The sequence below is a fragment of the Cheilinus undulatus genome, linkage group 7, assembly GCF_018320785.1.
Source record: "Cheilinus undulatus linkage group 7, ASM1832078v1, whole genome shotgun sequence".
Lineage (NCBI taxonomy): Eukaryota > Metazoa > Chordata > Actinopteri > Labriformes > Labridae > Cheilinus > Cheilinus undulatus.
The window spans coordinates 6,105,848-6,123,181 of NC_054871.1; the positions used below are offsets into that span (position 1 = coordinate 6,105,848).

A 17,334-nucleotide genomic window follows, 5' to 3' on the forward strand; every position below is an offset into this window, starting at 1 on the left:
GAGGCTTCTTTCCTTTCTTATGTTTTTAATTCCTCATGCTCGTGCCTGGTTTCTCTTTTTATCGTGCAAAGTTGCATTTATAAATTGAAACCTCTAACTTGAGCCAGCAGCAACATGTAAAACAGGGAAGGGCAGTTTCGATTCCTAAGAGGGCCAATTTAATCTTATCCTCACTGCCAGAGGGACAAATTATTGGTTACTTTCAATTTCACAACTATGACATGGTACTTTTAACAAAAGGAGCAATTAAAATGCTTTCATCAGAATTTACGACGCCAGGTTTTATTAGGGCTGGGCAATTAATAGCAAATAAGATTAAATCGCAATTTGGCATGCTGCAGTTTTCAAATCCCAGACATTGTAATATTTCTTCAAACATTCAAGGGTCTTTTTAATCTTTATTTTTTGACAAAAATCCTACTTTTCTTGCTCATGTATTTATTTTTCTTCATCAAAATGAGAGTAATATGAGAATGATCATCCCCTTCAATATAGCGATTGATATCAAATTGGCTATACGAGCCAAAGTTGCTATATCTTTTTTAAAATTGTTTATCTCTACTTTAACTTATTGTGCTTATTATAATACAGACTGACTTCTTGCTTATGTTTGTTGAACAACTTATAAAATGAGGAACCTATAATCGCATATCAAAACACCATCGCAATATAATGGGAAAAATTGCAGTTAGATTTTTTTCACAAATCGTGCAGCCCTAGTATTTATATTTTCAAACACAAGTGCAGACATGCATACTACATATAAATACAACACAGAATTCAAGCTACTTTGTTAGCATAATGGTCATAGTACTTAATGGTTATTTTAGAGCAGTGGTTCTCAAACTTTTCAGCCCACACCCCCAAAATAAAGCTGCCACAGTCCAGGGACCCCCACTGTACCTGAAGGTGGCTGAACACAGCCATGAACAATCAAGGATAGTCATGTGCAGACAAGGCTGTCCATTGGGGGGGGGGGGGGGGGGGGCTTTCTGGGGCCCAGCCAAACTGGGGTCCAGAAAAACATGGCCCATTGTAAAGTTAAGCTGTGGTATATGCTTATCAAACAAACAAGTATCTTTTTAATTCTTTGTGTTAATAGTAGCCCTCTTAAAAATGTAAATCCTTTGGATGAAAACGGAATTAAAATACAGAATAGCTAAAATGGGTTAACAATGGAAATAAATACTGGGGAAAAGTGGTGAAATTGGATATTAAAAGTAGCAGAAATGGGTTAGAAGCACCAAAAATTACATAAAAGTGGCAAAAAAAATGGCAAAATGGGTTGAAGTGGCAAAAACAGGCACATTAAATGGTAAAAGGGGATTAAAAAGTGGCTGAAACAGTGTTAAAGTGCCAAAAATAGGTCGAAATCTGGCAAAAAAAAACAACAAAAAAACTAACAAAAAACAGGCAAAAAAGGGTTAGCTAAGGCAGAAATTGGAAGAAATGGGTGAAACTGGCAAAAAACTGGCATATCAAATTGTGAAAAGTGGCGTGAAAAGTGGCAAAGAGTGGTTAATAGTGACAATAATGGGACAACAGAGCCAGTAAAAGGTGTAGTGTCAAGATCTGGTTTAGCAGTGGAAAAAACAGGCAGAAAAAAAGATTTGGAAAGGGTTTAAAAACTGAGAAAAAATGGGTTTAAATGGCAAAAATGTGTTAAAATTTGGCAAAATTGGTGTAAAGTGGTAACAGTGTAATTTAAAATGTATTCTTAGTTTTTTATGGCATCTGGAGACCCCCTCTCAGTGTCTCGCGACCACCAATAGGGTCCCGACCCCAACGTTGAGAATCACTGTTTTAGAGTATTTTACTTTAATTTCTTTTTTTTTTTTCAACAAATGCATTTATTAAGAAAAAAATATTTTACAGAAACAATCACAGTCAATCATACCTCTAATTTCTTGCTACAAACTAAAGTTACACCTGTAATTTCAGATTACGATGGAAATTTGTGTATTTTCACTGCTTTCGTGGCAGATTTCTTCACATTTTCTTCAAGTTTACAATCTACTGATGTTTGAAATTGACTTGAGGCCCATATTAACAGTGCAAGGGGGCTGCATGAGGCCCCCGATCCTGCTGTTGCCCTCCTCTAATGTAGAAGTACACTTATCACTACAGAGATAGATTACATTAACATTAGTATAGAACCCTGCTTCTCTGTATATAGCATTTCATGCCTAATATATTGGCCGTCTAATTGGGGCACACGTTTACAATCTAATACAACTGTTTCCTGTACAGCATGTCTTTTGATAAACGCTCAACTGCTGCTGATACAGTTTATCTTATCATAATTTTCTCTACAGTATCATGAGGATGTATTGTACTGCTTATATCCAAGAGTACATTGGGCTCAAAACTGCAGAAGATTTCAGGATCTAGTAACTTTTTTCTTGGTTCCCCTTTGCTGCCCTGACATTTCAGAGTTAACAAGAAAACTCCGGTGGGATTTACCTCATGTTGTTGCTGCAGCCCCATACTTGTCAGAGGAAATGGAGGGGCTATGGATCTGACATGCAGAAGATAAGAGGTTAACAGGCCTAAAACAAGAGCTCGGTATATCCTTCATCAATCCCATATGTTTAGAGTGGGAGGGCGAGGGGGCAGAGAACTGGGATCTTTATTTTGTGCAATTCTGATTCCTCTTCCAGGAGTGTTTCTAGACCCCCCCCTCCCCTTTCCCTCCTCTTGGAAATACACGTGCACAAACACAGATAGCCTGCCCACACATACACACTCTCTAACACACTCTTATATACACGCTGGGCAGAATGACAGCTCAGCTAGGTTGCGTGCGAGGGGCCCGAGCTGGTGTTGTGTGGTCTGTGTGTATGTGAGCTTGTGGAAGGATCTGCGGAGAGGTCTGGCCAGTGTGTGTGTGTGTATAAACGTGTGTGTATGTGTGCGTGTGTGGTCTGGGTGTGTGGTCTCTGGCGCGGGCCTGGGGAGAGCCTGCTGACGGCTGGGATGAGAAAAGAGCCGCTGTGTTTACTTTACTCTGGGGGCCGTGCATGGACACGGGAACACTGCCCAGACCCCGCTCTCTAACACCAGCGCGCACACATACACACGAGGCGAGTCACGCAGAAACGGAGGGCCGACTCATGTCACACACCATCACAACGACATTGTAAAGTAGGTAATAGAAACTAGAACTTTAGACACACTAACTGAATGATTTTTTCCTAAAAGTAGCATGAAGAGGGAAACAAAGGAGATGTTTTAAAGCTCCAGCTGGAAACTTAAGAGGTATGAAGCTGTTAACCTCTAGGGGGCGTCAGAGGACATGGTTATAAGAATTAACCCAACTTTCTCACAACATGTGTCAAGCCATGTCATACTGTAAAGGTTAAATTCAATCAATGACAGGTAGGGGTGGGAAATACATCAAGTTTTTAATCAGGTATTAATATATTTTCAAATAGACATATGTTACAAAAATTGTTGACATCTAAATATATATACCACTGTTGAATAAAAAAATAGATGCTATTTACATTTGTTTTGTTTGGTTTATCAGTGAAAATTAGGGCTGTAGTAAAGAAAAAAAACCTGACCAGGAAATAGAACAAGCAAAGAGGCATGGAGGCTGTGAGAGAGCAGAGTGGAGACTAGGGCTGAACGATTTCAGAAAATAATCTAATTGCAATTTTTTTCCCCAACATTGCAATTGCAATTTGATATGCAATTATTCCTTAACTTTCTTTTATTCCTAAACAAGGGCTGAACAATTCTTTAAAATATGTCATTCAGATGATTTTGACTCATATTACAAATTGGATCTGAATTTTTACATTGAAGGGTTTTTGTCATTCGTAAATTTAATAAGAAAAAAAATGCAAAAATGGAGAAGACAGAATTTTTTGTAGATTACATCTAAAAAAAGGAACCTGAATGATCACACGATATGTCATGCATAACATCTCTGCTGCAAAAAAAACCTTCAAAACTGCTATTCTGACTCAAATTTCAGGTTAAAGAAATATTGCATCTTCTGCAATTTGAAAATTGCAGCAGGCCATATTGCAATTTAATCTAATTTTCGATTAATTGCCCAGCCCTAGTGGAGACACTTGCAGCATCACTTCAATACAAACAAAGTTTTGCACCTTTTTCAGACTTAAACTAATCAAAGACCGAGACGGGGCACAGGTGGCCTTGTGGTTTAAGGCGCGGCCCACGTACGCGGACAGCCGGGTTTGAATCCAGCCTGAGGCCCTTTACGGCATGTTTCTCCCCTGCTCTCATCCCTGTTTCCATCTCTATCCACTGTCCTCCTCTATCAAACAAAGACACAAAAATGCTCAAAAATAAATCTTAAAAAAACAAATAAAGACTGACACAGGAATCAACACATACAGGCTTGTGTTGAGATGTAAAACTGAGTTCTTTAGAGCATAACTGCAGAGAAACAATCAGAATATAACATATTATATTCCACAGAATATATAAAATCTTATTTCTCTTCGTCACCACATTGTTTTCAATTACAACTACACAACATTTTAGCCAGGCAAGGGCTCATCGACCGACTGACCAACTGGAGGGTGTCAGCCCAAATAAAAATCAGATGATGTTGATACCTGTTTGATTACTATGGACAAACATTCCTTGCCAGTTCAACCCTGTAATCTTGAAACAAATCACATAAGAGAGTGAAGAAAAGTCAGACAACTTCAATATACTATCAATGGTTTAGTACAATATAGACAGTGTGTGGGAGTTTTTCTACAGGTTTTTGAGTAAAAAACAAAAAATGCCCATTACTGGGGGTCTAGGATTTACACTTTTGTTGCTGTAGTATCAAATCAGTTTTAACTAGAATCATATCAATGTTTATAATCCTGCTATTGACAAAACCATGTGTTATTTCTTAATAGAAAAGAAGAGATATGAATCATGTATCACCAATCAGCTCAAAGATATAGAGATATGAGTTGTGGTCCACATCCCCCAAACCTGATATCAACAGACAGCTAGATTTAGCTCCTTTTCTGTCACTTGATTCTCCTCCTCCAGTGATGCTGTTCGCCCCCCGGCCCCCACCCCAGCCTCTCTCTGTGGTAACAGGGCTAAAAAGGCAGGTTTGTTTTCCTTGGAGGCTGACTAACAAACAGCAGGTTTGGCTCCGATCTGTGCGGTAGCTATGAGGAAGTCTGAGGCTCTGGATCTTCTTCCAGCTCTGCTAATAAGTGGCAACCCCTACCTTGGCACTGCACTGGAGGACGTGGACACAAAGGAAAGACTTTTCATTAAAACTCTAAACAAATCTTTTTGCCACATGAAACCATTTCATTTCCACATGCCGCGGTGTGCCCCAAATATGCTGGGCTCAGTGTCTGGGCTGGATGGCAGAGATGGATTTTGTCTTCATAAAAAACAAAGGCAACGTTCAGTCCCACTCTCCTCGAGGGTGTATGAGGTGGATTTAAAGAGGAGAATTCCATCAGGTTTTCTCTGCTTCTGAAGTTAAGTTAGTCCCATAAATAGCATTATATCATTTTAAACTGAACCCAAGTAGTAGAGAATTGCATTTATTTATGTAAAGGTTTTGCTATTACTTACTGCAAATATAGAAAGCACGAGTTTAGTCAAAACAATATCTCAGGATGGTAAAAAAAAAAATAGGAAGAAAAATGAAAATAAAAAGGGATGCACAATATTATCAGAATATTTGTACCAGTATTATGAATTAATGTTTTTTATGTTCATCAGCAGATGAGAATTCCTGTTAACCGTGCAGCTGATATATCATTACTATATCTTCACAATAAATGTCAGAATTTTCAATAATTTAGAGACTTTTTTGATACCTTGACCTATAGACTAATACACTCTCCATTATTTCAGTGACACAGTATCTAAAAGTAATCTCAAAATAAACATATCAACAGATCTTGAGTCATATATTTGATTAAGAGAGACAGAGAGAGAGCATTGCCTAAACTGAACAAAAATAGACTGTGTTTGTGTTTGAGTTTGTTTGCATTTTTAGAGACCATAAAAAAGAAATTGTCAAATTTGAGTCTATGGGACAAATTGTGTTGTTGCCATGATAAACAAAAGGAGATATTAATATGCTTTGATTTCTGCTATTATGAAAAAGGTGGAAATTCTGGGATCATGTCTCAGGATGCAAAGTGCAAAATATTGATATCGGAAGGTATTAACTGAAGGGTAATGTCATTGTTGACATAGGAAAATATGACAATTTTGGGTGATATTTACTGTTGAAATATCAGGGTGAAGCATTTAGTTAATGCAGTTTTAATCAGAACTAACTGATCTACCTGAGATATTAGAATTTTCAGCATCATTCCTTAAACTTTAGAGTGTTTTCTGAGTCAACGGTTCCCAGTTGAGGTTTGGGAGCCTTTTAAGTGAGGCGCAAAAGACGTCAGGAGGGCGCACGGCTTTGTGTGCTCTGTGGTCGTCATAATCAGTTTGACACGTTAACTGAAATCATAATAAAACACTAAATTACACAAATGTCTTTTGGTAAGAAAAATCTGTTCAGACATATCATCTTAGGTTTTATCAATGATACGATTAGAACTGATATTGATTTTTTAAAACACCTTTTCCCATTTCTCAGATACTGGTAGAAGAGGATCCAAGGAAAACGGTGGGAAATTACTGATCTAAGACCTGAGTTTACGCTCTAAACTACAATCTGTCTTGCTCTTGAGAGGAATGTGATTTTTGTATTCAGTTTAACCACATTGTAAGATTTGTCATAGGAAATCTCCCTACAGATCTGTTGTCCAATTAGAAGAATTCATTAACACTTGAAAGTATAAGTGCCATAAATAAGGTCAACATTCTTTTTAAACTTTCACTTTTATTGTTAAAAATATATTTTGCATCTAATGGATATAAAGTACAAAAAAATGATTTCAGTTTTTCAAAACTGACTATCTATATTTGATTTTTTAATATTTTAAAACAAACAACAGGTTCATTCTAAATAGGCTTTAAAATATTGGCATGTCAGATACAAGCAAAGATCCAATATTGCACATCCTGACCATGAGAGTAAATTCATGATTATAAGAATATTTCTTGTAGTTAAAAATTCATTTCAAATTTATTTTGCTCACAGAAAGGTGGCCTATATAGGCCTACTTGTTAAATTCTACTATGGGTTAAAGATGTGTCCATGTGATGATCTTTGCTTTTCTTCAGTTAATACAGTATAAAAAACATTCATTTTCTTTTTATAAAGTCAAAAACAAACAAAAACATGGCCAATAAATGCTAACCTTTCATGGGTGTTTATCAAGGCTCATTCACCCAGACAGTGATTTTTTGTATTTATTCATCCTTTACTTATTCAGCTTTTTCTGCAGTTTATCAAGACACTAACTGATCTCCTGGGATTATCTGGTTTACGCAGAGAGATACAGTACATTACTAAAACTTTTCTTCTGATATAACAAAGCCAAAACCATTCCAGCATATTTGTGGTGATTATGTGAATTCACATCAATTTTGTGGATTATAACCCTATTTTGTGTGCTCACAGGTTCATATTTTTGCACATTTTAAACAAAACATAAACATTTCTGGAGCATAATAAACATTATCTATCACCGGCCATCTTACACAATCACATTCACTAAAGACACTTTGCCCAGGTAAGAGAGCTTTGTTATAAGTATTTTTTTTAATGTCTTGACAATCTTAACCATTAGATGTAAAATCAAATAAAGGGAGCAGCTAAAAATCAGTGTACTCCACTTATGTGCTCCCTTGGTAACAGGAATGTTGATATTATGAAACTAAATCACCGTCTATGGTTTAAACCTCCACTAAGATCACATGCATGCCCTACAAACTTTATTTGGACAACTTCAAAACATGACAAACTCTCCGCAGCACCACAGGCATTAAAATCTATTGATCAACCCACCACATCAGCACACCAGCTAATGCGTAACTACCTCATGAATACTGCGTTCATACCCTCAGATCAAGGTACTTGGAGCTTGAAGGTGACTTGCATATGGCAGTGATTGGCAACTGCGAGTATGTGTGAGAGTAAACGTGTGTGTGCCAGAGAGAGTAATGGGTTTTAGGGCCACAAAGGGGCCCATTTAGACAGTTCATCACCCTCGCCCCTCCGTCTCCCATCACGGCAGCCATCCGCCGGCGGCTCGGCTCAGAAAACCCCTCATCCCACCCCCCACACTAACACCATTTCACTCCGTGCTCCTCAACATTACACAAACACCAGATTCCTTCAAAGACCCCCCCTCTGGGCTCGTCTGAATGGACAGAGTGGGCCAAACATCACCCACCCTGAGATGAGAGCTCTGATCACACAGACTGGGTGAAGCTCTGAACAATCTCCCACAGTGTTCGCTCACACCAGGGACGCCACACGCCTGTAAGATGTGGGGAGGGCGATGAAGCTGATAGTCAGAAAATTGGGCATAATGTGTGTGGACTGGATCATATTTCAGATAAATGGATCATCCATCAGAACAGTGTAGGGTGTGTTTGAAAACAGTCAAGTCACTGAGCTCTCCCACAATGACTCAGCTGCTCCTGCAGCAGCGTTTCGTGACAGAGAGAGAGGACAGAGTGATCAGCTGTGTGCCTCTGGTTCACTATCCGACCATCGCGATGTCTGCCCACAGGCTTTGTTATCTTTAGGGGCTGTCTGTTTGTTTGTTTGTCAGTCTCAAGTGCTTTTCAGAGTCAGCTTTAACCAAGTCAAGTCCCCAATTTCCCATATAAAAATCCTGGAACAATAAACAGAAATATGAAGTATAGGCCTGCAAATGCAAGAAGATGTTTTCAGAGGATTAAGAGACTGGAGACAGGCGGCTTTGCCCGGTGACATGGCCAAACGGAGAGATTTGAACCTTCAGGAGCCACTGCTGCCCCAGCTGCTTCACATAAAACAAACGTCACCAGCGTGAGAACCATCCTCGCTGTCCCATCCTGTCTTCAACCACATAAACATCGCTGGCAACTGAGGAATAATTAGTTCAGCATTGTTTTAGGGCAACAGAATATGTGTCATATGAAAGTTTCAAAGATGTCTTTGTACAATCAAGTAGTTAAGTTGTAATTTTTGGATTGAAAATATTACAAAGTATGGAGTGAATGTTTTACACTTAAAAAGCTCAATACAGTAGATGTTTGGCATTTTTGATCATGAATAATGAATTTTCATATCTGTACTAGCAGGTGTTAAACTCTCTGCAAGTATTTCCAGCTGATATTCAGTGTAAAACAGAAATCAATGAACCAATCTCAGCTGTATTTAGGACACAAAGCATTTACCCATCTGTTAAGTTTAAAGTGTGCTCAAAGGACTACAGTTCAAGGCCAGAACAACAGCTAGTTCAATATTTTACACTTTAGAAGATATTTTTTGTGTCATTTCAAGCATTGTGTCAGGATTGTCTCAGTAAACCACACTGCAAACCTGCAGTTTAATACAGGGGAATTATTTAAATCAAAATTTGAGAAGTAAAAAAAGGAGCACATGTTTTTATTTAATCATGTTTGCAGTTCTCAAGAAGGCAAATTTGTTTTCTTTTTCATTACTGAATAATGTCTGTGTTTGGAAAAGATTCCAGCCATTATTTATGATGGTTGTTTTTGACAGATTGTCACAATAAGAGTAAAGACGTCAGCTCTACATGAGAAAAAGGGTTATCTTAATGAGGAAGAGGTGGGTGTAAACTGGTAAAGATATACGAGGTATGGCTATTAAAAAATGATGCTGTGCTTGTGAGGATAAAACCACGTGGTTCATAGTCACACAGAGTGTTATGAAGGGTGGGTATTAACACACAACTGCAGCAAGTTCCCAAAAAGTGACATCTTTAGTTCACTGCTAGCTACAGATTGAAGTCCAATCATTTTTGATAAGGCATCTGAAAATGATTTGCTTAAAAGCTGAGCAACATCTTAGCTTGAAATTTTGGGTGAAATTGAACAAAACAGCAGCCAGATCTTTTGCATGTCAGGTTCTCGTGTGTTTGAATGACACAAAAGATTTTGTGAAGGCAGAGACATGATGAATGTTCTGGGTGCCCATGCTCATCAAAAACTTCTGAAAACATTCAACAAATTGAACAAACGGTTTGAAATTGGTATAAGGTAGACATTCAGTATGAGAATGATAGCAGAAGTGGTCTCTATTGAAAAAGGGACAGTTCCGAAAATTTGCATAAAAATGTGAACATGAGAAAGTGTGTGCCAAAGTTGTCCCAGAACTTCTGACTCTGATCAAAAGGAAAAAACACAAACAAATCTGTGCATGAATAATACCTCACCCTAACAGATAACATGCTGTGAGACTGTGAACTAGGGCTTGGCAATTAATCGCAAATTAGATTAATTCGCAATATGGCCTGCTGCAATATTTCTTGAACTTGAAATGTGTCAAAATACCAGTTTAATTTTTTTTTTTTTTTTTTTTGCAGTGGCAGAGATTTATGCATATTATGCAAACATTCAATGTCAAAAATGTCATTTTTTTTAATAATGGTTTACAAAAATCCTCCTTTTTGTGTTTTATGTATGTTTGTCTTAATCAAAATGAGTGACATAAAAATGATAATGCCCTTAAACAAAGCAAATGACATCACATTTGCAACACAAGCAATAATAGTTAGCTCATTCTATCTAAAACTGATGAAGCCTAGCGTTACTTCACGAAAGTCATACTCCAGCTGTGATCAGCTGGTAGCTAGCCTCACCTCCTCCACTCCAGCCGCCTCCTTTATAGCTTAAAGCTTGTTACACCTTCATATTCAGATTCATGCTACTATGGATTAACTGCTCCGGAAATAATTTCATTGTTTTCAATACACATGGTCTTATTTATGGAAATATTTATTGCTTGAATTTGTCAAAAAATACATAAAATTAACCCAAGAATAATCGCATTTAAATCACAATCACAATATTTTGGGGAAAAAAATCGCAATTAGATTATTTTTGCAAATTATTCAGCCCTACTGTGAACCATGTGGTTTTATCCTCTTAAGCACAGTCTCAGCCATATTTAATCACCATACTTGGTATATCTGTACAGGCTAGAATGAGTTTGGAAATCCCAACATATCGGATATCTAAAAAAAGAAAAAAATCCTGCATCTCTGAAAAAATCAGTTCATTGTATAATAGCAGAAAACCAGCAAAATGATCTAGCATTTGAAAAACTGAAACCAAGAAAATGTGAGCAACACTACTCAAAAAGATCTTTGTAAAATATAGGTATGGCCACATAATACAGAATAAAAGTTCAACAGTTAAAATGACTTTGATATGAAAGGTGATTGTTGGGAATTAATTCTGTTATAGCTGGTTTATTAGATACACTTTTAATATCTATTTATCATCCAAAAGCTTTGCTGTGACTTGGCAATTGTAGACAATAATGCAGTATAAATTCCAAGACACAAGTCATCATGACTGTGTGCAGCTGCCATCAACACCTTGCACACAACTTGACATGATTGGGCATCAAACCCTATTCACTGATGCTCAAATCGTGTTAGGAGACGCTGGGATGCACTTAAGCATTGGTTTAACATCTTTATCATGCCAAATGATGTTGAATGAACAGATATCATCCAAAAACATCATCATATACAATATGATCATATCATGTTATTTACCAAGGACTATCTGTTCTGTCCAATCAATTTCATGCTATCATACCTGGATGCTGAATCAAATAAGAGATTTTTTACAGGGCAGGAGGAGGGACCACTTACACTGACTTTTTTCATAGTCAAATGTGAGAGAAAATGTTAGAACACCAGGAGTCTTACACCAAAAAAAGGTGTGAAATTGTTGATGAATCTGTTATGTTGAACATCAGTATCAGTATCAGCCCTAATTTTCAAAATCCATGCGTCCCTAGTGCACCAAGTTTTCTCCCACATTGGGTCATGACCAAGAATTTAAAGAAAACAGTGATATGACAATCAGTAAATAAAACTTTTGGAGTGCTGGTTTGATTGAAAAGACTTCTTATTTGAAGACAACAACTGACCAGAGTAGGTAGGCAGAGCAACTTGTGGGTCTGTACTTCCCAACTATCACCACAGGCTGTTCTGTAGCAGAAGTGCAAACACATCGTGATGAAAATAGATGGCACTAAGAGAGACACAGCTGCACAGAAACAATGTGGAAATATTCAAACAGCAAGACAGTTTCAACCCTCTATTTTTCTGGGAGACCTCCCATAACTGACTGTGTCTCATACACAGGTGCAACATACAGTCTGGACTTTACAGTATCTCTGTATCACCAATCCAGAGATTAAATCATGATCATGCATGATTTGTTGGTACAATGCAAACTAAGTTTATGTCTTGCATCTTAAGAACAACATTTGTTGGCAAAGCCATCTCTCCAGCCCTGCAATATTTTCATAAATGTCTGCTTTATCACGTTTTACCCTTTAAATAATTTGCTTCCACAACAATTAAGGAATGGCACTTGTTCTTACTGTAATTTCATTTATATTGGAATTAAAAGTGAAGCATCAGTTTGGGATGTATTTCTGATTGTAATAAGTCCTAAACTTGCAATGTTAAACACTTATAAAGCTAACTTCATTACAAGCAAAAATGCCTCTTTTAGCTGTAAGTTTTCCCAGCCCCAGGCTCCTCTACCCATCCGTCTGTGTGTCTGTCTGTAGGTCTGACTGGGTCACAGAAACCACACTGTGAAAACCAGTGGCCCAGCAAGCCTGTCAGCAGGGAGGAGGCTACCAGGTGGGGCTGACTGCAGAGAATGGACAAGGGTGAGAGAGAAGTGCGGCTTCACAAACACGGCTCGGCCTGACCCCCGTCGCTCAACTCACCCCGGGGTCTACGGAGCAGCGGCACTGAGGAGAGCCTCGAAAAAACACAACCCACCACATTCCACCAAAACAAACAAGCAGGGCCACCCAAATTTTTCAATTAGAGCCCAAAGAGGGGGGCAGGAAATGGATCAGTGCAGGCTTCCCCCCACCATCCCCAAGCAGTGCTGACTTTGGGGGAGAGGAGATCCAAAGAGCTCTGAGCGCTCTCAGTGAAAGGCTGAGGACTTGCTAGTTTGGATGTCGGCAGGAATGATGGAGAAGCTCAGTGAAAACGTATTCCTGCGACATGGCGCCTGCCAGTAATTGGCCTGTCAATCAATTACTCTCATTCCCTCCCACATATAATCAATCAGTTGAACAAACACACAGGGCTGGGTACTGTTTCTCTTGAGGAAGCCTATTAAAAGGAAGTATGTTAGACCAATATTTGACAAAAGTCCGCAAGAGGAGGGATTATAGAGGCTTAGACTCTGTTCTGTTTAAAAACACGACACTTAATGATGCTGAGCTGAGAGAGGGGTCCAAATCACAACAAGGAGGACTTAAAACTTCTCACTGAGGAATATCTTTATCTTAACGTCCAAAGGAAAATAATTACATGTACGACCACGGCTAAAACTGTGGTTTCATTGTAACAGGATTTAGTTTCCACAAAAAAAAGCACTTTAACACTTTAATCTGATAAGTTTCATCACAGTTCATATCCATGTACATTTAAACCACAAACTGTACCTCCAGTTCCACCACTCAACAATGATAAAGAATATCGATATGATTTAACGCACAATAAAAGCATGCTACAATTTCATATTGCCCCAATACCTGATCCAAATAGATCAGTTATTACATTTGCACAGAACCTGAAGCTGCTGAGGAGGATCATAGAAAATTAAACATTAAATAGAAAAAAAATACCCTACTGGGTAAGGTTTTTGGAGGAAAGACGAGTGAAAAGTTAAGTCTAAAAATGCACAATGCTGGATTTTTATTGCTTTCTGGTTAGGGCTGAATGATTTGCAAAAATAATCTAATTGCAATTTTTTCCCCCAGTATTGCAATTGTTTTTTGATATGCAATTTTTATTAAGTTCTCTCTCTTGTGTATTTTCCAACAAATTCAAGCAATAAATCATTCTATGTTACTACCTACATTTAGTCAGGAACACTCTCGTCGAGCTACAAGCTTTAAGCTATAAAGGAGGAGGCTGGAGTGGAGGAGGTGAAGCTTTGCCAGCAGCAGCCTGATGTATCAGCACGAATGCAAGCAGGCATTAGTGAGTTGTATGTCATCTTTAAATGAGCCGGTGTGTTGAGAGAAAGAGCTGTGATCGGCTATGGTAGCTGGGGGGCAATAACTGGTGTCAGCTGGCTATCAGCCAATCACGCCTCGGGGTAAAACTTCCATGAACTAATGCTAAGCTTCATCAATATCAGATCGAATTAACTAGGGCAAAATGATAAAAGAAACATATCTAATGGCAATTACTGTTGTACATATTGCATATTATTATTGTTTTCATGTCACTCATATTAATATGAAAAACGTGCATAAAACATGAAAAGGATAATTTTTGTAAACCATTCTGAAGAAATAACTATTGGAATGGTTTCAAAATCTGCAGAAAATTTCTGCTGAAAAAAATCTAATGTATTAAGCTGGTGTTTTGACATATTTTAAGTTAAAGCAATATTGCAACATCTGCGATTTGTAAATTGCCATATCATATTGAGATCTAATCATATTTGCAATTAATTGCCCAGCCCTATTTCTGATACCAATATTTCTTAACTTATTCTTGCAGGTAATGATACATACACAACTCTTTTTACTTCAGAGACCGAAGAGTTTTCTTACGCTAGAACTGAGCTATAACTAAAATGAATCTTCTAATTAAACAGTATGTTTGCATGGTGTTTTCCTGAGAGAATCATGGCAAAATACTTCTAAAAAGCACATTCTACTCAAGTGTAAAAGAAAAAAACAGCTGTAGTTCAGAACCAAAACTTCAGTCCTCATCACACCACAAAATCTGAAGAACAACGATGAAAAGAGAAACGGGAAAAACTTTCTTCTTACATTCTGCATATATCTACAGCTAACAACACAGCTGAAAATATGGGTAGAAATTTCCATATCTGATACATCAACAAATCAGTAATTCATTTTCAAACTGCTATCAGTAGATATTGATATCATGCAAAAAAAATCATGCATCCCTAAGATGCTGTAAAACCTTCCATCTATTTGTTTAGGCTTGATACGCATTCAAAGATATGTATCTAACTCAGTATCTTAATTCTTACAATTTGTCGTAACTACATGTGGTGCAAGTGAGCATCACTGGCAAGGTCAGCTTGATTTCCATAATTCCTCCTTGAATATCTTGATTGCAGGTGAGTGAAACAGCACAAAAATGTGGTACAACACTCCCCCATCCCCTTTTCCAGTTTTCAGCTCCGTTGCTTACATTAAGATGGGCCAGTCACAAGAGCAGGTCAATGGCAAGGCATCAAGCGTGTCTGACAGGAATATTTCCTGAAACTTTCCTCACTCTGCAGACTTTATTAATAAAATTATCACGCTAACTATCAGTGTTTATAAAAGCATTATGGCTCCATTAAAGTGAAACTAGAGGCTGATGTCAATATTGAGATGGGGCTGCAAATAATAAACGATTACATACAGGTGTGATGAAAGTTGTATTGTTTGGTCACATGTAATGTGTTAAGGATGCACCTGTGCCAGGCAGATTAAGAAATGTCAAAGTGTACTGTCAGTCTTTGCTTTAGCTTCATTGGTGTATGAATGTGGATATGCAATTTTTGGTTTATAGGAGTTTGATGGATTATTACTTTTATCTGTCTTGTGGTTTCTAGGACGAGCTGTGGCAGAACAGGGTGAAGGAAAGCTGCCACTATTTAAGTGTTGTTTGAGCATATTTGATGCATCTGTGAGGCATTCAAAAATGAAATGATTTAGGAAAGTAATCTCAAATTTCACCTAAACAAGTAAATTTTGAGATTGTGCTGCTGTATTCAATGCTAAACTACACTGTTTTTCTACATGATGACATAATAACAATGCAATTATATCATTACCATCAAATCTTGTTCTCCAAGTGTAATAAAACAACAAACACCCCATCTTATATATTTTTCTATACACATCTAAATATAAATTCACTTGGATTAATCATATTTTGATTGCATCCAATGACACAAGTTCAATTTATCTGAGCCAATGTAATAATGATACTAAAAATGTGTTACATCAGTATTTTATGAGTTTGAAGTGACTGAAAAGCCAGTCTAATGTCTTCTTCTAGGGTACAAATCTTTCTTTAATTTCTTTTGTTTTTCAATCTCATCTGTAAAAGCCTTCTAACACCACTGTTTTTCTAACTTGAGCTCATTCAAGTTATCACAATCAAACCAATGTAAGTTCTTTACACTAGAAGATGTACCCAATAGTTTTTAGAGATGAGGGATGAGGATGAACAGAAAACACCCTTATTTACATTAGAGTGAAACCGTGACCTATGTCCACTACAAGAGTTTAAATGACGTAATCAAATTCATTTGCATTAGAAAAGTAGACAGCCCTGTCTGTCTGTGTTTACACATCGACTCAGTGACAAGGAAAACAAAGACTAAAGGCTGAGATATGACAACAAAAGGTTTATAAAAGAAAAATAGTCGTCAAAGCGGTGGCAAGAAAATACAAGCTTAACACAATAACAAGCACTACCCGGGAAACACAACACTGACTTTAGACTGGCATTGTTTCATCCCATTCTGTGACTGCTAAGACGACACTTAGATGACTGGATGACACTGGATGACTACTACAGTTGTCATCGTCACGTTTCTATCTCACACGACCACCGTTAAACGTTACAGGACACGTGTAAAGATGTCGATGATAAAACGCTAATGTAGACAATCTAAAAACGGTTTGTTTACTAATTTGACATCCAGCTTCCGTTAGCTTAGCGGCTAACCAGTGAGAGCTAACAAGCTCTTCCTCATCACGGAAGACTTCAGAATGACTGTCATTTATGCTCCTTGGAGTCTTAAAAGTACGTTTCATTACCTCCTATCCTGTCACTGTAATTTCTATAATACTCCGAGGTTTAAAAGGAAAAGACGTTAAAGAAAATATGCAACTTACGGTTGACAGGGGCAGGACCGCAGCGACCGTTTCCTGTATCACGAGACTACATCCGGTGGTCGTTCACAGCTTTAGCCTTCAGAATAAAAGACGGAAATAAAATGAAATAAAATAAAATTAACTAAGTTAAATAAAACATCATATAACAAACTGACAAACTATAAGAAATCAAGTATGCGGAGGCTACAAGTAGCCTACAATGATGCTCTGAGATTACTACTGAAAAGACCGAGATGGTGCAGTGCAAGTGAGATGTTTGTAGGTGCAGGAGTTAATACTCTACGTGCTGTATTAAGAAATCTTGTGAATAA

The 17,334-nt window shown here is 37.7% G+C and overlaps 1 protein-coding gene across 2 annotated transcripts in view; it reads right to left on the reverse strand.

Annotated features, from left to right (window-relative positions):
- exoc2 (exocyst complex component 2) overlaps positions 1 to 17,070 on the reverse strand; it is a 100,956-nt gene extending 83,886 nt beyond the window's left edge. For both annotated transcript variants that reach the window (XM_041791689.1, XM_041791688.1), the window contains exon 1: positions 17,024 to 17,070. The gene's annotated coding sequence lies outside the window, so the exon portion shown is untranslated. The remainder of the gene's footprint in view (positions 1 to 17,023) is intronic.
- Between the last annotated feature and the right edge of the window lie 264 nt (positions 17,071 to 17,334).